This window comes from Mus musculus, chromosome 11 (assembly GCF_000001635.26).
Source record: "Mus musculus strain C57BL/6J chromosome 11, GRCm38.p6 C57BL/6J".
In the NCBI taxonomy this organism is placed as follows: domain Eukaryota; kingdom Metazoa; phylum Chordata; class Mammalia; order Rodentia; family Muridae; genus Mus; species Mus musculus.
In genome coordinates, this window is record NC_000077.6 from 116,622,541 (window position 1) to 116,638,399 (window position 15,859).

Genomic DNA, 15,859 nt, shown 5'->3' on the forward strand with positions numbered 1-15,859 from the left:
AGCCCAGGAGCCCAACTCCGCGGTTTTGGGGGACCCCGTGGGTGGAAAGCTCTTTACCAGCCTCCATCCTTTACTGTCACTCAGCAAATACTACAGCAGGGCCTGAGCTCACCCTGACCAGGATTCCTACCGCCCCAGGGGCAACCCATCCTGTTGGAAGGAAAGAGAGGAGCCACAGGGAATCAGTGGACCCGTTATTCCTTGGATGTTACTTTCCTGGTGTAAATAGCTAGGGGAGTCAGTTCTGTGTTCAGAAGGAAAATTCCAGTTGGTCACATGGCATTCCGCTATCCGGGAGACCTCAGCTCATCCAGCTTTGGGAAACTCCATGGGAACAGAGCTTGGTCCTGCCCTTCCTCCATCCCCAGGGCTACTCTGGCTTACCTTGAGCTTATCCTGTGTCTGAAGCTATCCTGGGTAAAGTACTACAGACCTGTGCTTCGAGAGAGCCACTGTTCCCAGCTTCTCCTCCACAGGGCCAGTGGCCAGCCAGGGCGAAGCCTGCCCACCTATCTCTTTATCTCTCACTGAGATTCGTCCTGGCCCTTCCCAGCCCCTGGAGAAACTTAGGTAGGGAGAGAAATTCACAAGAAGTACCCTAGTGGGCTGGTGGTCATAGGACGGTCACTCAATGTTGACTTTTGAGGGGCCAGATTCTGTACTGTGGGGCAGACCTGTGATGGCCAAGTGTCTCCAGGGATTGTCAAATATCCTTAGCGGGCAAAAGCACCCCTAAGCTGAGAACCACTGCTTGAAACCAAGTTTCATTTTCTTCTCCCTGACTACAATCACAACAGCACAACATAGATGCTGGGGACAGTATTTCACCACAAGATGTCACCCACACTGGAACCCCCAATGCAGCTGGTTGAGAAACAGCAACCGCTCCACCTATGAGGCAATCCCTCAGGTACACCTCACCTTCGCTCTCTATGTCCCGGCCCTACAGACTCGCGGCTCGGTGTTTCCTGGAGTTGAATCAAGGTATGGACCTGGCTTCCCTTCTGCCCTGGGGTTGTGGTAGAGACCTGGGCCCTACAGACCTTTCGCTCCCTAACTTTCAATCCAATGCAGAAACATCAGCTGGGGGCCCAACTCTCCAAACCCCTCGGTCCTTAAGCCAGGACTCCTGAGTACACTTTCTGAGCCGCGGACTACTCTGGCGGTGTGAGCCTTCCCCATCCCCCACCCCCGCACCTGTTACTACCACGGCGGCGAAGCTCCACGCACAAAACGCTGCCCGAGGACTTTGGAAGTTCACCCGGGAGACAGGGGAATATAGTCTTAAGGTCTAAAAGGGATTTCTGGTTGGAGGCGGAGTCGCATGTTCCAACACTGGGCAGTGCCCTCTCTTCCTCTCTGGGCTTTTAAACTTTTGCGCAAACCACGCGCCCAGACATCTGGTGACTGTGCCCCGGGGAACCCCTTTAGGCGTCCTGGTCCCAGCAGAGGCCAAGGATCTGCGGGAGGGATCCAGCGGTCCCGCGGGCACAGAGTCCAGCCTCGGCCTCTAGGGCGCTCTGCGGGGCGCACAGCCCCCGACCTTCCCCGCGGCCGAACGGGGCAGCCCCGTGAATCCCTGGCCACCCGCGGCCTAGCGGACCCGAGCTCCGCCGCACCCAATTCCCCGTGCTCACCTCTCGGAGGCCCCACGTCCCGGGAAGCGGCTGAGAGCAGAGTGGGCAGCGGCGGGGCGGCGGCTACAAGGCTGAGCGCCAGCGCTCCGCCTCTTCCCTACCTGCGCGAGGGCGCAGGGGCGGGGACTGGGTGTGGGCGGGGCCTCATTGAGGCGGGGCTTCTTGGTGTGTGGGCGGTGCTTCGGGGGGCGTGGTCGGCCCGCGGCTTCTGCCTGGGCTTGTAGCTCCTGCTGCTCCACTTATGGCCACATTTAAACACTTGCCTAGCACACAGATCTTAGGTTCGATCTCCAGCAACACACGCGCTCACACGGACACACCCCCATAACAACCAAGCAAAAACCACTCAATTTCCCCTTCTCTTTCTCGTGTGACCTCAGGCTCCTTTGACTCCAGGAGCCTCGACTAGGCTTGCATCCTTTCCAGAATCCCCGATCGATCGCTGCAGCTACATCGTCTAGGAAGCCTTGGCCTTCTCTAGCTGCTGTCTCTCCTTCGTCCATTAGAATGATCTCTCCTCAGGCCTGGCATCCCTTCTAGGCCAGACCGGGTCCTTGCTGGAAGTTGGGTCTTGTCCCCTTAACCACCCCAGGACTAAACACAGAGCAGTTGGAAAGGCAACCGAGGTATATGCTAGTTCTTGGGACTGTCCCTTAGGAAACTGTGAATGTTGCTCTGCACCCAAGGACACAGAGGCTTCTTGCTAAGGCTGAAAGCTGGCTCTCACAGTAACTGGCAATAGATGCAGAGGAAGGCCCTCCACATCTCCGTGTCATGAACAGCCCCCAGGCCCAGGCTTTGGATACTCTAGCCTGGCCAATACTGACCAAGTAACTTGCTTTGTTGGCTGTAATGAGAAATAACTATATATGACTCCAGCTAACAGAGCCGGGGGTTCAAATCCTGATCTGCCATTGACTGCTCCTGTGGTCTTAGATGAATCCCCTAAGCCTCCTCGGTCTCAGCTTTCCCCTCTCTGTGTGGTAGCAGTAACAGGGAGCATTTGTGGGGCCCCTGGCTCTAACTAGCAGCTGCTGTTATCTTTGCTATTATTAGTAGTGGTGACGGCCGGCCCTCCCTCAAGTTTAAGCCACAGGCTTTTATCCTCCTTAGCCCACGTCTCTAGCCACCTTGAGCCCATAGGAGCTGGGCTGTGCCTCCTCATCTCCCTCCTGGACCCAGATATCCCTCCCTTAACTCGGCTCTGGGTGGTGCCATCTTGTGATGTTCTTACCCACTTCCTGGTAGAGTACCACTCTTCATGTTCGCGTACCTAGCCCTGTACGAAGGCCTACATTTATGACACCCTGTCCAACACTCCCATGCTCCCACCTACGAGCACTCGCCGGACCTGTCAGCTCCTGAACAAGAACAGCAGGCCGGAGAAGGGCAGGGGGTGCCACTGATACAGATGCCTAGGGCCTGGGTTAGCCCCTCACTTGGGATTTGATGTGGAAACTTACGGCAGGCAGGAAATGGCAGAGGAACGAACTAGACCTGTACCCCCAGGTCTGGAGTCCCTATCCTCAGCCCCTGCACCAATGGCCTCAGTCTTTCTTTCTGAAGTCCTCGCCCAGCCAGAGAGTATGGAGAGACCACCACCAGGGGGCGCTGCAGCAGAGCTGCTTTCAGAGGTGAGCCAGGTCTCTGGGCTCTTGTTGCTCTTAACCACCCTGCCCCCAGTCTGCCACGTTGGTGGGTTGGGTAGAGCAGAGGTTAAAAGCACTGACTGCTCTTCCAGAGGTCCTGAGTTCAACTCCCAGCAACCACATGGTGGCTCACAACCATCTGTAATGGGATCTGATACCCTCTTCTGGTGTGTCTGACAGCTATAGTGGACTCATATAAATAAAAGAATTTTTAAAATTTATTTTATTTTTTTATTTTCAAGATAGTGTTTCTCTGTGTAGCCCTGGCTGTCCTGAAACTCACTCTGTAGACCAGGCTGGCCTCCAACTCAGAAATCCTCCTGCCTCCCAAGTGCTGGGATTAAAGGTGTGTGCCACCACTGCCCGGCAATAAATAAATCTTAAAAAAAAAAAAAAAAAAGTGGGGCAGGGGAAATAATTATATGGTTGGAAGCTTTTGCTGATGTTGCAGAGACCCAGGTTCAGTTCCCAGCATGCACTTGGGATCTTGCAGACAGCCTTAACTCAGTTTCAGAGATCAAATGCCCTTCTTATACCTCCACAGGCATGTACATCATAATACATACTTAACACATACATACATACATACATACATACATATATGACACAGGCAAAACACTAATTCATGTAAAAATAAATAAATAAAATGTGTGTGCACCACATGCTTAGAGCTTTAGTTACTTCCTATTAGGCAGGGTGGCAAACTTCTCCTTCCCAGTCTCCAGCCACGGAAAGGCAAGGCTGGGGCAAAGACAGATAATAACCCCAAACTTGGGAGCTGTTTCTCTGAAGCACAGGCAGGGAGCCATTTAGTGACCCCTCCACATATCCTTAGGAAACCATGCTGAGAGCGGCAAAAGAACCAGCCCTGGGGGTTGGGGTGCAGGTGGGAGGCTGGACTTGCCTGGCATGCGTGTGAGTTCCATCATGTGAGGATCATTCTGTCTGTCCCATGGCAGCAAAGAGCATCAGGCAGAAGAGGCACCGTGGGGCTGCTGGAACCATTCAGGCCCAATCCACCTCTCAGCCTGGCAGATGCTACTCTGGCACCTGGGCTGGGCTGGGCTGGGCTGTGTCCTCACTGCTGGACGGTTGGGCTGTGTCCTCACTGCTGGACGGCTGGGCTGTGTCCTCACCCCTGTACGGCCAAGGACGAGAATATGCATGATGCTTCGGTGACATCAGAGACTTGTGCCATGCCGCCCTAGCCCTGGAGATGGAGAGATCACAGACTTGGCTGCAGTAAACCACCTCTCCTGCCTGGTGTGGGAGAGTGAGAAACAGTTGGGTGTAACGTGTGGGAATGTCACATTGCAGCTGTTAAAAGCAATGAGGTAACTGTGTGTTGATAGGGAATTATCTCCAAAATGCCCTTGAGTAGAAAAACAAAAAGTGGAATGCATACACTTGCTATGTTTTTATAACTTAAAAAAAACTGTAAAAAATTGAAATAAATACTGAAAAAATTGAGACAGTACTTTGCTCTGTAAAGCAGACTGGCTTGAATATTTTTTTATTCCCTTATCTTGTCTTGAGACAAAGTTTCACTATGTAGCCTTGGCTGGCCTGGAATTTACTATCTAGCCCAGACTGGTCTCAAATTCACAGAGATTCACCTGTCTCTGCCTCTGCCTCCTGGGAGCTGAGGTTAAAGATGTGAACCAGCACGCCCAGCTGGCCTGCAACTTTTTTGTTTGTTTGTTTGTTTTTCCATACAGGGTTTCTCTGTCTAGTCTTGGAACTTGCCCTGTAGACCAGACTATCCTTGAACTCAGAGATCTGCCTGCTTCTGTTTCCCAAGTGCTGGGACTAAAGCCATGCACAACCACCAACTTGTTTATTTTTTAAATTTTCTTATATGTATAAGTGTGTCCGTCGTCGTCGTCCCCCCACCCCCCCCCCCGCATGTGTGCCTGTGCCCTATTTGTATGACTTCAGGCCAGAAGAGGGCGCTGGATCCTCCCGTGGAACTGCAGTTACATACAGATGGCTGTGAGCTATCATGTGGATGATGGGAATTGAACCAAGGTCCTCTGAAAGAACAGCCAGTGCCCTAAACTGCCGAGCCATCTCTCCAGGCCCAGGCCTTGGATTCTTGTTTCTCCTGTCTTAATCACCCAAAAGCTAGTTGGCAGAGAACCACCATGACTGGCTAAAATGGATTTATTTTTGTTGGGATTTATTTTGTTTGCTTTTCTGAGACAGGCTCCAGGCTGGTCTGGACTTCACTCTATATATACCCCAGGCTGGCCTCAAATTCAGCAATCCTTCTGCCTTTACTTCTTGAGTGCTAGGATTATAGGTAGGTATAAACCACCAGGCCAAGTGTTCTCAGTTTTAAAATGAGATGCTGTGGCCCTCTGCAATTGACTGCGTGCTCTCAGCTGTGGGCCTATGTCCTGCAAACCCCGAGACCTCTCTCAAGACTTGTGCAACTCTGAAAAGATTTAGATAAAATGATCTTAAAATTAACCTGACAGCAAGATTATCAACTTTTTAATCTTATTTCTGTAAGATTCTGTGTGTATGAATGTGTGCGAGCATGTGTGTGTGTATGTGTATGTGTATGTGTGTGTGTGTGTGTGTGTGTGTGTGCGCACGCGCGCGCACATAAGCTTAAGACAATCTCAGGTGTTGTTTCTCAGTCTCTGTCCACCTTATTTTGAGACACTGTCTCTCACTAGCCTGGGACTCACCATCAGGCTAGTGAGCCCCCGCGAGCCACCTGTCCCCACTTTCCTGCTTCCGGGGTTTCAAATGTGCATTACTATGACTGTCTTTAATGTGGTCTCTGTTCAGGTTTGGAGAGCTCCAGGCATGGGTTCAGGACTGAAGAGCACAGACACTGAGGCAGGGCCCTGGATCGGAGGCCATGTTCTTTCCAGCCATCGCGGGAGAACAAGCTTTGAATGTCCTTCTGGCAGTGTTCAGGGGCACGCGGGGTTGTGTGAACGAGAAGAACCGCGGAAGGGCTGCTACCAGAGTCTAGAGGAGGGGGAGTTAGGAAGGACCCCAGGAAGCATACAGAAAGGATGACAAAGATGTCTTTTTAGAGTGTGGCTGACAAGGGCCTAAGGCCTCCCATCCCCCAGGGAGCAAAATCAGGATGTCACAGAACTTCAGAGGAAGACAGGGACCAAGAGCTATGGGTTACAACAGCTGGCATCCATAGTGCATAGTCTCCATCTAGCGGCCATATCCAGTACTGCAAGAAGGAATCCACGTGTCCTGGCCCTGCTAACTCCAGAAAGCTTGTTCAGTCAAACACTAGGTAAATCTCTTAGCACTTCCCTGGAAGAACACCGCGCCCGGAAAGGGCGATAGCATCCAGGTTCAGACCTGCCTGCCATCACTCGAGGAATCAGGCAGGGAGCACATGTGGCCATAATCTTGGGATTCTGAGTTCTCCTCTCTCCCTGGCACTTCCATCCTTGTAGGTGACTTTGTGTTCCGTCCCGATTCCCTCTCGGTAGCATACTCTTTCCTAGTGGCATTACCACTCTTCAGCATGGGAGCAGCATCGGCCTCTTACCCAGTCTCAGACATTTTACCCAGAAGCCACCAGCTAAAAGACCATCAGACTAAACAACATAAAAGCTTTAACTCTATGCCTTTAATCCCAGCACTCAGGAGGCAGAGGCAGGAGCTGTGAGTTCGAGGCCAGCCTGGTCTACGGAGTGAGTTCCAAGACTACACAGAGAAACTCTCTCTCGGGAGAAAAACAAAGAGTATCAGACTTGTGTTGGCTTACAGTTTGAGGTACAGTTTGTCATGACAGGGAGGCAGGGCAGTAGCATGAGGAGCTGGTCACATGGTGTCTTAGGTGGGTGGGAACAGAGATGAGAGATGAGAGCTGGTACCCAGCTGGTGGGGTGGGGCCTCCAGCACTCAGGGCTGGGAAGTGAATCTAGGAGGTCCCAGGGTCTTCCCGCCTCTGTTAAGCGAATCTCAGAGGTGCCCAGAGCTCTGTCTGCCAGGTGACTAGACCCTGCCCAGTTGGTATTATTCGTTATCACAGGGACTCTATAAGAAGCCCCCCAGCCTCATCAATCATTGGGAAAATGAAATCAGAACCGTGGGGACCACGGTGCCCGAGTTTGTGTGAATAGTTGGCACCCAAGGAGGAACCAGGGCGTCCTGAAGAAATAAGTGCCACGGACCTGGGACAAAGCATGTTGCATGCCAGGTGAGACTCCTTGTCTACAGCAGAAAAAATGACCCCGGGTGACTAAGATATGTTAGAGTCATGAAATGCCATGTGCCTGAGAAACTCAAGTTACAGACGCACAGAGATATCTTGAGTCTTACAAACATTGTTTTAAGTTGTATTGATTGTGTGTGCGCCCCATAGCGTGGGGCATTGGACTATGCACAGGCAGGCTGGTCTCCAGTCGAGCTGAGATGCTGAACCCCGGAACCTGGTGGTGATAATTCACCTACACGGGATGGAAGGAGTTCTCTCATGTCTCCTGGAACTCTGGCTCCTGTCAAAGTTACCGCCCCCACATCCCCCACAAGAGAAGCAAGGCTAGTTAGTAGTCACATAGGCAATGTCCCAAGCTTCTGACCTTCAGGCTAAACTCCTCTCCAGTAACCTAGCAACAGAAAAGATAGCAGCTCCCTTTAAAAGGGGCTGTTTGGCCCTCCTTGCTCTCTCACTCCTTTGTTCTCTTGCTCTTACTCTCCTCTCCTCTCACTCTCTCTCTTACTCTCTCTTTTTCTCTAGCCTCCCCCCTCTTTTCTACCTTCTCTCTTTCCCCCTGCCTTTCTATAATAAAGCTCTAAAACCATAGACTGTCTCTATTCAGCTGCGCAGACTCTCGCCTGTGTGGGAACCTCTCTTCCCTCTTCCCTCTCTCCCATAACCCCGGGGCTACAGGGTATCTTGAGCGGAAAACATCTGGCAGCCTTCCTGTGTCTGCCTGTCCAGAGCATAGGAGGAACTCTGGCCGGACGTGGGTCCTCCCTCCCCCCTCTTCCCCTGGGCCCCTTTTTAGTTCCCACACCATAGCACACATGTGTAGGTCAAAGGACAACTTGTGAATGTCCCAGGAATTGAACTCAGGTCTTCAGGCTTGGTAGCAATTACCTTCACCCTGTAAACCAGCAGTTCTCAGCCTGTCGGCCATGATCCTTTGGGGGGGGGGGGCCCTTTCACAGGGGTCACATATCAGATGTTCACGTTACGATTCTTAACAGTAGCAACATTACAGTTATGAAGTAGCAACAGAAATCACTTTATGGTTAGGGGCCACCGCAGCTTGAAGAACTGTATTAAAGGGTCACGGCATTAGGAAAGGTGAGACCCACTGCCCTAAACCAGTTCTCTAGCCTCTGACATTTTAAACTTGCTGGTCCTGAGGACAGGCCTCTCACATTCTGAGCAAGCACTCTGTCAGTAAGCTACAACCCAGCCTTTCCACTGAGATGTTTTATAATACTTTTCAAACTTTTAAATTGTGTGTGTGTGTGTGTGTACACCCACCTGAGTGCAATGCCTACAGAGGCCATTAAAGGGCATTAATTGGCCAATTTGTTATTGGCCAAATTAAAAGTAAAAAGGAAGGTTTACTGGGGCAGCTCATGGGCCAGGGAAATTGCCCTGTAGACATGGAGGAGAGAGAGAGAGAGAGAGAGAGACAGACAGACAGACAGAGAGAGAGACAGAAAGACAGAGAGAGAGAGAGCAATTTAGATTATATAGAGAAGATCTGGGGAAGGGGAAACCCAACCCTTGGAGTGAAAAGTTCAGGCATGGAGGGTGCGGTGTGCCAGTCATACCCTGTAACAGGGAGGGACTGAGGGATGCTGGGAGACCCTGGAAGCCAGGTCCGCTTTGATATGTTAAATAGGCACCTCAGAGGCTTGTCCTGGGTCTGAAACCCAATGGGCATGGGATGTCCCTGCAGCTGGAGTGACAGGAGCTTATAAGTCACTTCAGGAGGATGCAGGGGACTGAACCCTGGTCCTCTGTATGAGCAGTACACACTTAACCAGTCAGCCATTACTAACAACCTATTTGTTTATTTTTTATTTTTTATTTTTATTTTTTAAAGAATTATTTATTTTATGTATGTGAGTACACTGTAGCTGTCTTCAGACACACCAGAAGAGGGCATCAGATTCCATTACAGATGGTTGTGAGCCACCATGTGGTTGCTGGGATTTGAACTCAGGACCTTCGCAAGAGCAGTCGGTGCTCTTAACCGCTGAGCCATCTCTCCAGCCCCTATTTTTTAGTTTTTACTATGCCTTTGTGTGTGTGTGTGTGGGGGGGTGTACAGTGGCCAGAGAGGGTGTCAGATTCCTGATTCGGGGTTACAGGGTGGTGACTGCAAGCAGCCTGCCTCAGGTACAGGGAATTGAACTCTGGTTCTCTTCAAGAGAAGCAAGTAATCTCACCTGCTGAGCCAGCTCTTTTATCTATCTATCTATCTATCTATCTATCTATCTATCTATCTATCTATCTATCTATCTATAGACAAGGTTTTATGTTATTAAGATTGGTCTAAAATTCACGGTGTAGCCCAGGCTGGCCTTAAACTTCTAATCATCCTGCTTAATGTAGGGTAATGACTGTGTCTCCACCCACTGGCAGGTGCTTGGCTAATTAATAACAGGCATGATGGGGAGGGTGTGATAGCCTCAGGAATGCCTGGTGCAGAGGTTGGGCACACAGGCATGTCTGAGAGCGTTTCACGAGGTGGGGGAAGGTTCATTACAGGCTAATGCTCTTTTTGTTGTTGTGTTGTTTTGTTAGAGACAGGGTTTCTCTGATCGCTCTGGCTGTTGTGAAATTCTCTCTGTAGACCAGGCTGGTCTCAAACTCAGAGACCACTTGCCTCTGCCTCCCAAGTGCTAGGATCAAAGACATGTGCCACCACGATCAGCTTAAGAGTTTATATCTTAAACCACAATTACGAAGCAGAGAAAACTAGCATGAAATGGCAACAACAGTCTTTGAAACTTCAAAGTATATCCCCCAACCCCCAGTGACATAACTCCTACACATATTCAAATAGGGACCACACATTCAAATGCCTGGGAATATGGGAGGCATGGGGGATACTTCACATTCAAAACAATTTTCGTAGGAAAGACTGGTTTCGCATTATCACACTCTGTTTATAGAGTGGTTGGGATGGAACCCAGGGCCACAAGCTAGGCGACCAACCTAGCTACACTTTCAGGCCCAGTTTTAATGTCAGATGATGGAGGGTGCTGTATTGTGGTGACCCTAGGGTGTAGATGTTTGGGGCAGCCGCTGGCTTCCCTGAAGTAGAGTGAAATAAACCAGTTAAGCTGGATTTGTGCAGCGCTTGGCAGTTCTGGGGAGAACAATACAGGCCGTGGTCCAAGTACCCGTTGTGAAACACAGGCTGTGAACTACACCGAAACTATGTGAGCGCTTCTGTTTGCATGCGATCTGCCGCTTGCCTGGTGGTCCAACTTTAATCCCTGGGACCTACATGGTAGAAAGAGGGAGTTAACTCCCCAAAATTGTCCACTAACCTTCACGATAAAAATATTTTAAAATTATAATGCTGGGCTGTGGTGGTGCACTCCTTTAATCTCTGTACTCTGGAGGCAGAAGCAGGTATCTCTGTGAGTTTTAGACCAGCCTTGTCCACAGAGAGAGTTCCAGGACAGCCAGGGCTACACAGAGAAACCCTGTCTTGAAAGACAAAACAAAACAAACAAACAAACAAAAACAGAGCAAAACAAACTAACCAAAAAAAAAACAAAAAACAAAAAAACAAACAAACAAACAAAAGGGACCGGGCGTGGTGGCGCACGCCTTTAATCCCAGCACTTGGGAGGCAGAGGCAGGCAGATTTCTGAGTTCGAGGCCAGCCTGGTCTACAAAGTGAGGTCCAGGACAGCCAGGGCTATACAGAGAAACCCTGTCTCAAAAAACCAAAAAAAAAAAAAAAAAAAAAAAAAAACAAAAAAAACAAAAAAAAAACCCAAAATAAAATAAAATAAAATAAAATAAAATTATGAGAAAACAAAGATGAACACTATACTTTTCAATATTTTTCAAACAATGTTTCACATTTTTAAATGTATTTCTTTGGTGGGGGCACACCATGCTGCACGTGTGGAGGCCTGGAGGCCAGAAGACAGCTTTCAGGAGCCAATTCTCCTTCTACAGTTGTAATATCCAAAATGAATTCAAGACCACTCGGTACCTTCCCCCTTCGAAAAGAACTTTCCAACTGTACTAGCAGGCAAAGTGCAGAGCCAGATAAGAAAACTGGGTGACTAAACAAATGTAAAAACATAGTTTTAGCGGTCAAAATGATTAAGCTTGCAGCTACCAAAATAATATTAGCTGTTCTCAGAGAAATAACCGTAACAAGATTAGCAATTCTCCTGTCCCCCCGCCCCACACTGAATTCTGACAAAGACCACAAGCCACCCTGACCTTGTTGTGAGAGTTCCCTGACATTAGTAGCTGTGACGTTAATAGCTGATCCATAGCTGGGCATGGTGGTGCGTGCCTTTAATCCCAGCACTCGAGAGGCAGAGGCAGGCAGATTTCTGAGTTCAAGGCCAGCCTGGTCTACAGAGTGAGTTCCAGGACAGCCAGAGCTATACAGGAAAAAAAAAAAAAAAAACATCATGGGGGCAAGCAAAGTGAGTCACTAGGCAGAAGGGTTACTTAATCACTATACAAACAAACGAATGCCTGAAAGGGTTACTTGCTACACCAATGAAAACCCTGTTACCCAAATCTGCCCCTTACAAAGGTATAAAAAGTGTGTTCTTTCTCTGTTCTGGGTCTCTCCTCTGGCCTGCGTGCTGAGAGAGGAGTCCCCAACATGTTGGAATAATAAAAATCCTCATGCAGTTTGCGGTGATGGTGGTGGTCTCTGTGGTCTTTGTGAGTGAGGGTCTTTTGAGGAACTACAACATACGTGGGTTCTGGAGACGGAACTCAAGCCATTAGGCTTGTGCTATAAGCCATCCTGCCCGCCAACCTATGTCTTATTATTTTTTTTTTTTTTTATAAATCTCATTCATCAGGGACTGGGTCTGTGGCTCAGTTGGTCAAATTTCAGCCTAGTATGATGGAAATTCTGGATTCAATTATTCTATGTCTACAGAATGCTAAATAACTGGGTGTGGTGGCCCATGGCATCAATCCCCATACTCAGAGGGCAAAGACAGGAGGCTCGGAAACTCAAGGGCATTCATGACTATATAGTAAGTTTGAAACCAGCATGGGATACCCTGGCTCAACAAACCATCAGAAAATAATCTAGAGAACATGACAGGGACTTGGGATAGGGGAGGTACCCAAGAATCGATGGGGGTGACCTTAGCTGAGACTCATAGCAGTGGGGATATGGAACCTGAAAGAAGACACCTCCTGTAGTCAGGCAGGAACCGCAGTGGGGCAATAAGGACATCAACCCATCCAAAATTTATCCTGTCTACAAGAAATGCAGGGACAGGAGATGGAGCAGAGACTGAGGGAATGGGCCAACTGTCTTAGTTGGGGTTTCTATTCTTGGACAAACATCATGACCAAGAAGCAAGTTGGGGAGGAAAGGGTTTATTCGGCTTACACTTCCATACTGCTGTTCATCACCAAAGGAAGTCAGGACTGGAACTCAAGCAGGTCAGAAAGCAGGAGCTGATGCAGAGGCCATGGAGGGATGTTCCTTACTGGCTTGCTTCCCCTGGCTTGCTCTCTTATAGAACCAAGACTACCCAGAGATGACATCACCCACAAGGGGACCTCCCCCCTTGGTCACTAATTGAGAAAATGCCTTGCTGCTGGATCTCGTGGAGGCATTTCCCCAACTGAAGTTCCTTTCTCTGTGATAACTCCAGCTGTGTCAAGTTGACACAAAACACCAACCAATAACCAACCCAACTTGAGACCCATCCCATAGGCAAGCACCAATCCCTGACACTATTAATGATACTGTTATGCTTACAGACAGGAGCCTAGCATGGCTGTCCTCTGAGAGGCTCCACCCAGCAGCTGACTCAGATGGATGTGGAGACCCACAGTCAAACAGTGGATGGAGCTTGGGGATTCTTTTTTTTTTTTTTTTTTTTTTTTTTTTTGGTTTTTCAAGACAAGGTTTCTCTGTGTAGCCCTGGCTGTCCTGGAACTCACTCTGTAGACCAGGCTGGCCTCGAACTCAGAAATCTGCCTACCTCTGCCTCCCAAGTGCTAGGATTAAAGGCGTGCAACACCACGCCCAGCGGAGCTTGGGGATCCTTACGGAAGAATAGAGGGAAGGATTGTAGGCTCCAAAGGGATAGGAACTTCACAGGAAAACCAACAGAGTCAACAAACTTGGACCCTTTGGGCTCTCAGAGACTGAACCAACAGCTACCAACCATACACAGGCTGGACCTAGGCCTCCCTGAAGATATGCAGCAGATGTATAGTTCAGTCTTCATGAGAGTCCTAAACAGTTGGAGTGTGAGCTACCCCGAAAGCTGTTGCCTGTCTGTGAGATATGTTCTTCTAGCTGGGCTGCCTTGTCTGGCCTCAGTGAGAGAGGATATGCCTCGTCCTGCAGAGACCTGATGTGCCCGAGTGGGGAATACCCAGGACGACCTCCGCTGTCTCAGAGGCAAGGGGCAGGGGGAAAGATTGTTGGAGAGGGTGACCAGGAGGAGGGGCAGTGAGCAGAATGTAAAGTGAAGAAATAAAAATAAAATAAAGAAAAAAAAAACAGAAAATGACAGAAGAAAAGACATTAAAAAACAAAAACAACAATAATAACAACAACAACACCAAAAAACCACAACAAAACCCTGCCGGGTAAGGTAGCACATGCCTTTAATTCCAGAACTCAGGAGGCAGAGGTAGGAGGATCTCTCTGAGTTCGAGGCCAGCCTGGTCTACAGAGCAAGTCCAGGACAGCCAAGGCTGGTTACTGAGAAACCCTGTCTTAAAAAACCAAACCAAGGGCTGGTGAGATGGCTCAGTGGGTAAGAGCACCCGACTGCTCTTCGGAAGGTCCGGAGTTCAAATCCCAGCAACCACATGGTGGCGCACAACCATCTCGTAACGAGATCTGACTCCCTCTTCTGGAGTGTCTGAAAACAGCTACAGTGTACTTACATATAATAAATGAATAAATCTTAAAAAAAAAAAAACCAAAGCAAAATAAAAAACAAACCTTTTTATTTTTATTATATATATATATTTTTAGAGACAGGATTTCTCTACAGAGACCTGTCCTGAACTCATTCTGTAGACCAGGCTGGCCTTGAACTCACAGCCTCTGCCTCTCGAGTACTGGGATTAAAGACTTTATGTTTCAGGTCTGGAGAGGTGGCTCTGAGGTTAAGAACACTTGCTAGAGGGGCTGGAGCGATGACTCAGAGGTTAAAAACACTGGCTGCTCTTCCAGAGGACCTGAGTTCAATTCCCAGCAACCACATGGTGGTTCACAACCATCTGTAATGGGATTCGATGCCCTCTTCTGGTGTGTCTGAAGACAGCAACAGTGTACTCATATGCATAAAATAAATAAATCTTAAAAAAAGAAAGAAAGGGGCTGGTGAGATGGTTCAGTGGGTAAGAGCACCCGACTGCTCTTCCGAAGGTCCGGAGTTCAAATCCCAGCAACCACATGGTGGCTCACAACCATCCGTAATGAAATCTGACTCCATCTTCTGGAGTGTCTGAAGACAGCAACAGTGTACTTACATATAATAAATTAATAAATAAAATCTTAAAAAAAAAAAGAAAGAAAGAAAAGAACACTTGTTACTCTTCCAGAGGACCAGAGTTCATCCCAGAGCTCATGTGGTGGCTCACAACTATTCCAGGGTGATTGCCATCCTCCTGCCTCAATCCCTTGAGCATGGGGACTACAGGTGTGAATCACTAAGCTGTTGGCTGGTTGATGCCTGTGTGAACAAATCCACTTGGCTCTCCCGAAGGCTTGATTCTGATGACCAGCTGAAATATAGTAAGTACATTTTCATCTCTTGTGGACCAATGGAGCCTATGCTCTTGATCCCGGACCTGCACTGGCCTCTCCCGACAACTCAGGATCACCCCTCAGGCCACACGGGAGGGGGCTCGCCTCCATCAGGTCTCATGGCTAGCTTTTCTTCAGGGGTTAGCTTTTTTACTTTTTCTTTTTGTTGAGATAAGATCTCAACCTTGCTGACTGGCACGGGGACCAGGCTGGCCTGTCTGTCTCTGCCTCCTGAGTGTTGGGGATAAAGGTGGGCACCGCCATGCCTAGTTTTTTAGGGACTCACTTCAAATCCCTGGAATTTGCTTCAACCCAGGCTGATCTTGGTAATCCTCTTGTTACCACACCTGGGCTTCTGTGGAGTCTCTTACACACTGTGCTTGTTTGGTGTGTGTGTGTGTGTGTGTGTGTGTGTGTGTGTGTGTGTTTAGCTGTATGACCAGGGTTCTTTGGGCTTACACTTATGACAGATCCTGGGGAAGAGGTGAGCTCTCATATCCTTTATCATAAGCACAAAGCACAGACACCCGGGCCATCCATCGTGGATGATGGAGTCTCCTGACTCTCAGAACTGGCCTGCTTCCTCCAAGAAGACCACGCCTCCAAAACC

At 49.1% G+C, this 15,859-nt stretch overlaps 1 protein-coding gene across 6 annotated transcripts in view; it reads right to left on the reverse strand.

Moving 5' to 3' along the window:
• Rhbdf2 (rhomboid 5 homolog 2) overlaps positions 1 to 4,420 on the reverse strand; it is a 28,813-nt gene extending 24,393 nt beyond the window's left edge. Inside the window, exon 1 of one of the 6 annotated variants that reach the window (XM_030245904.1) lies at positions 1,638 to 1,768. The gene's annotated coding sequence lies outside the window, so the exon portion shown is untranslated. Of the gene's footprint in view, positions 1 to 1,637; positions 1,769 to 4,190 lie in introns of those variants that run through there. The other 5 variants (XM_006533108.4, XM_030245903.1, NM_172572.4 and 2 more) reach the window with 5 other exon arrangements.
• Positions 4,421 to 15,859: the final 11,439 nt, after the last annotated feature.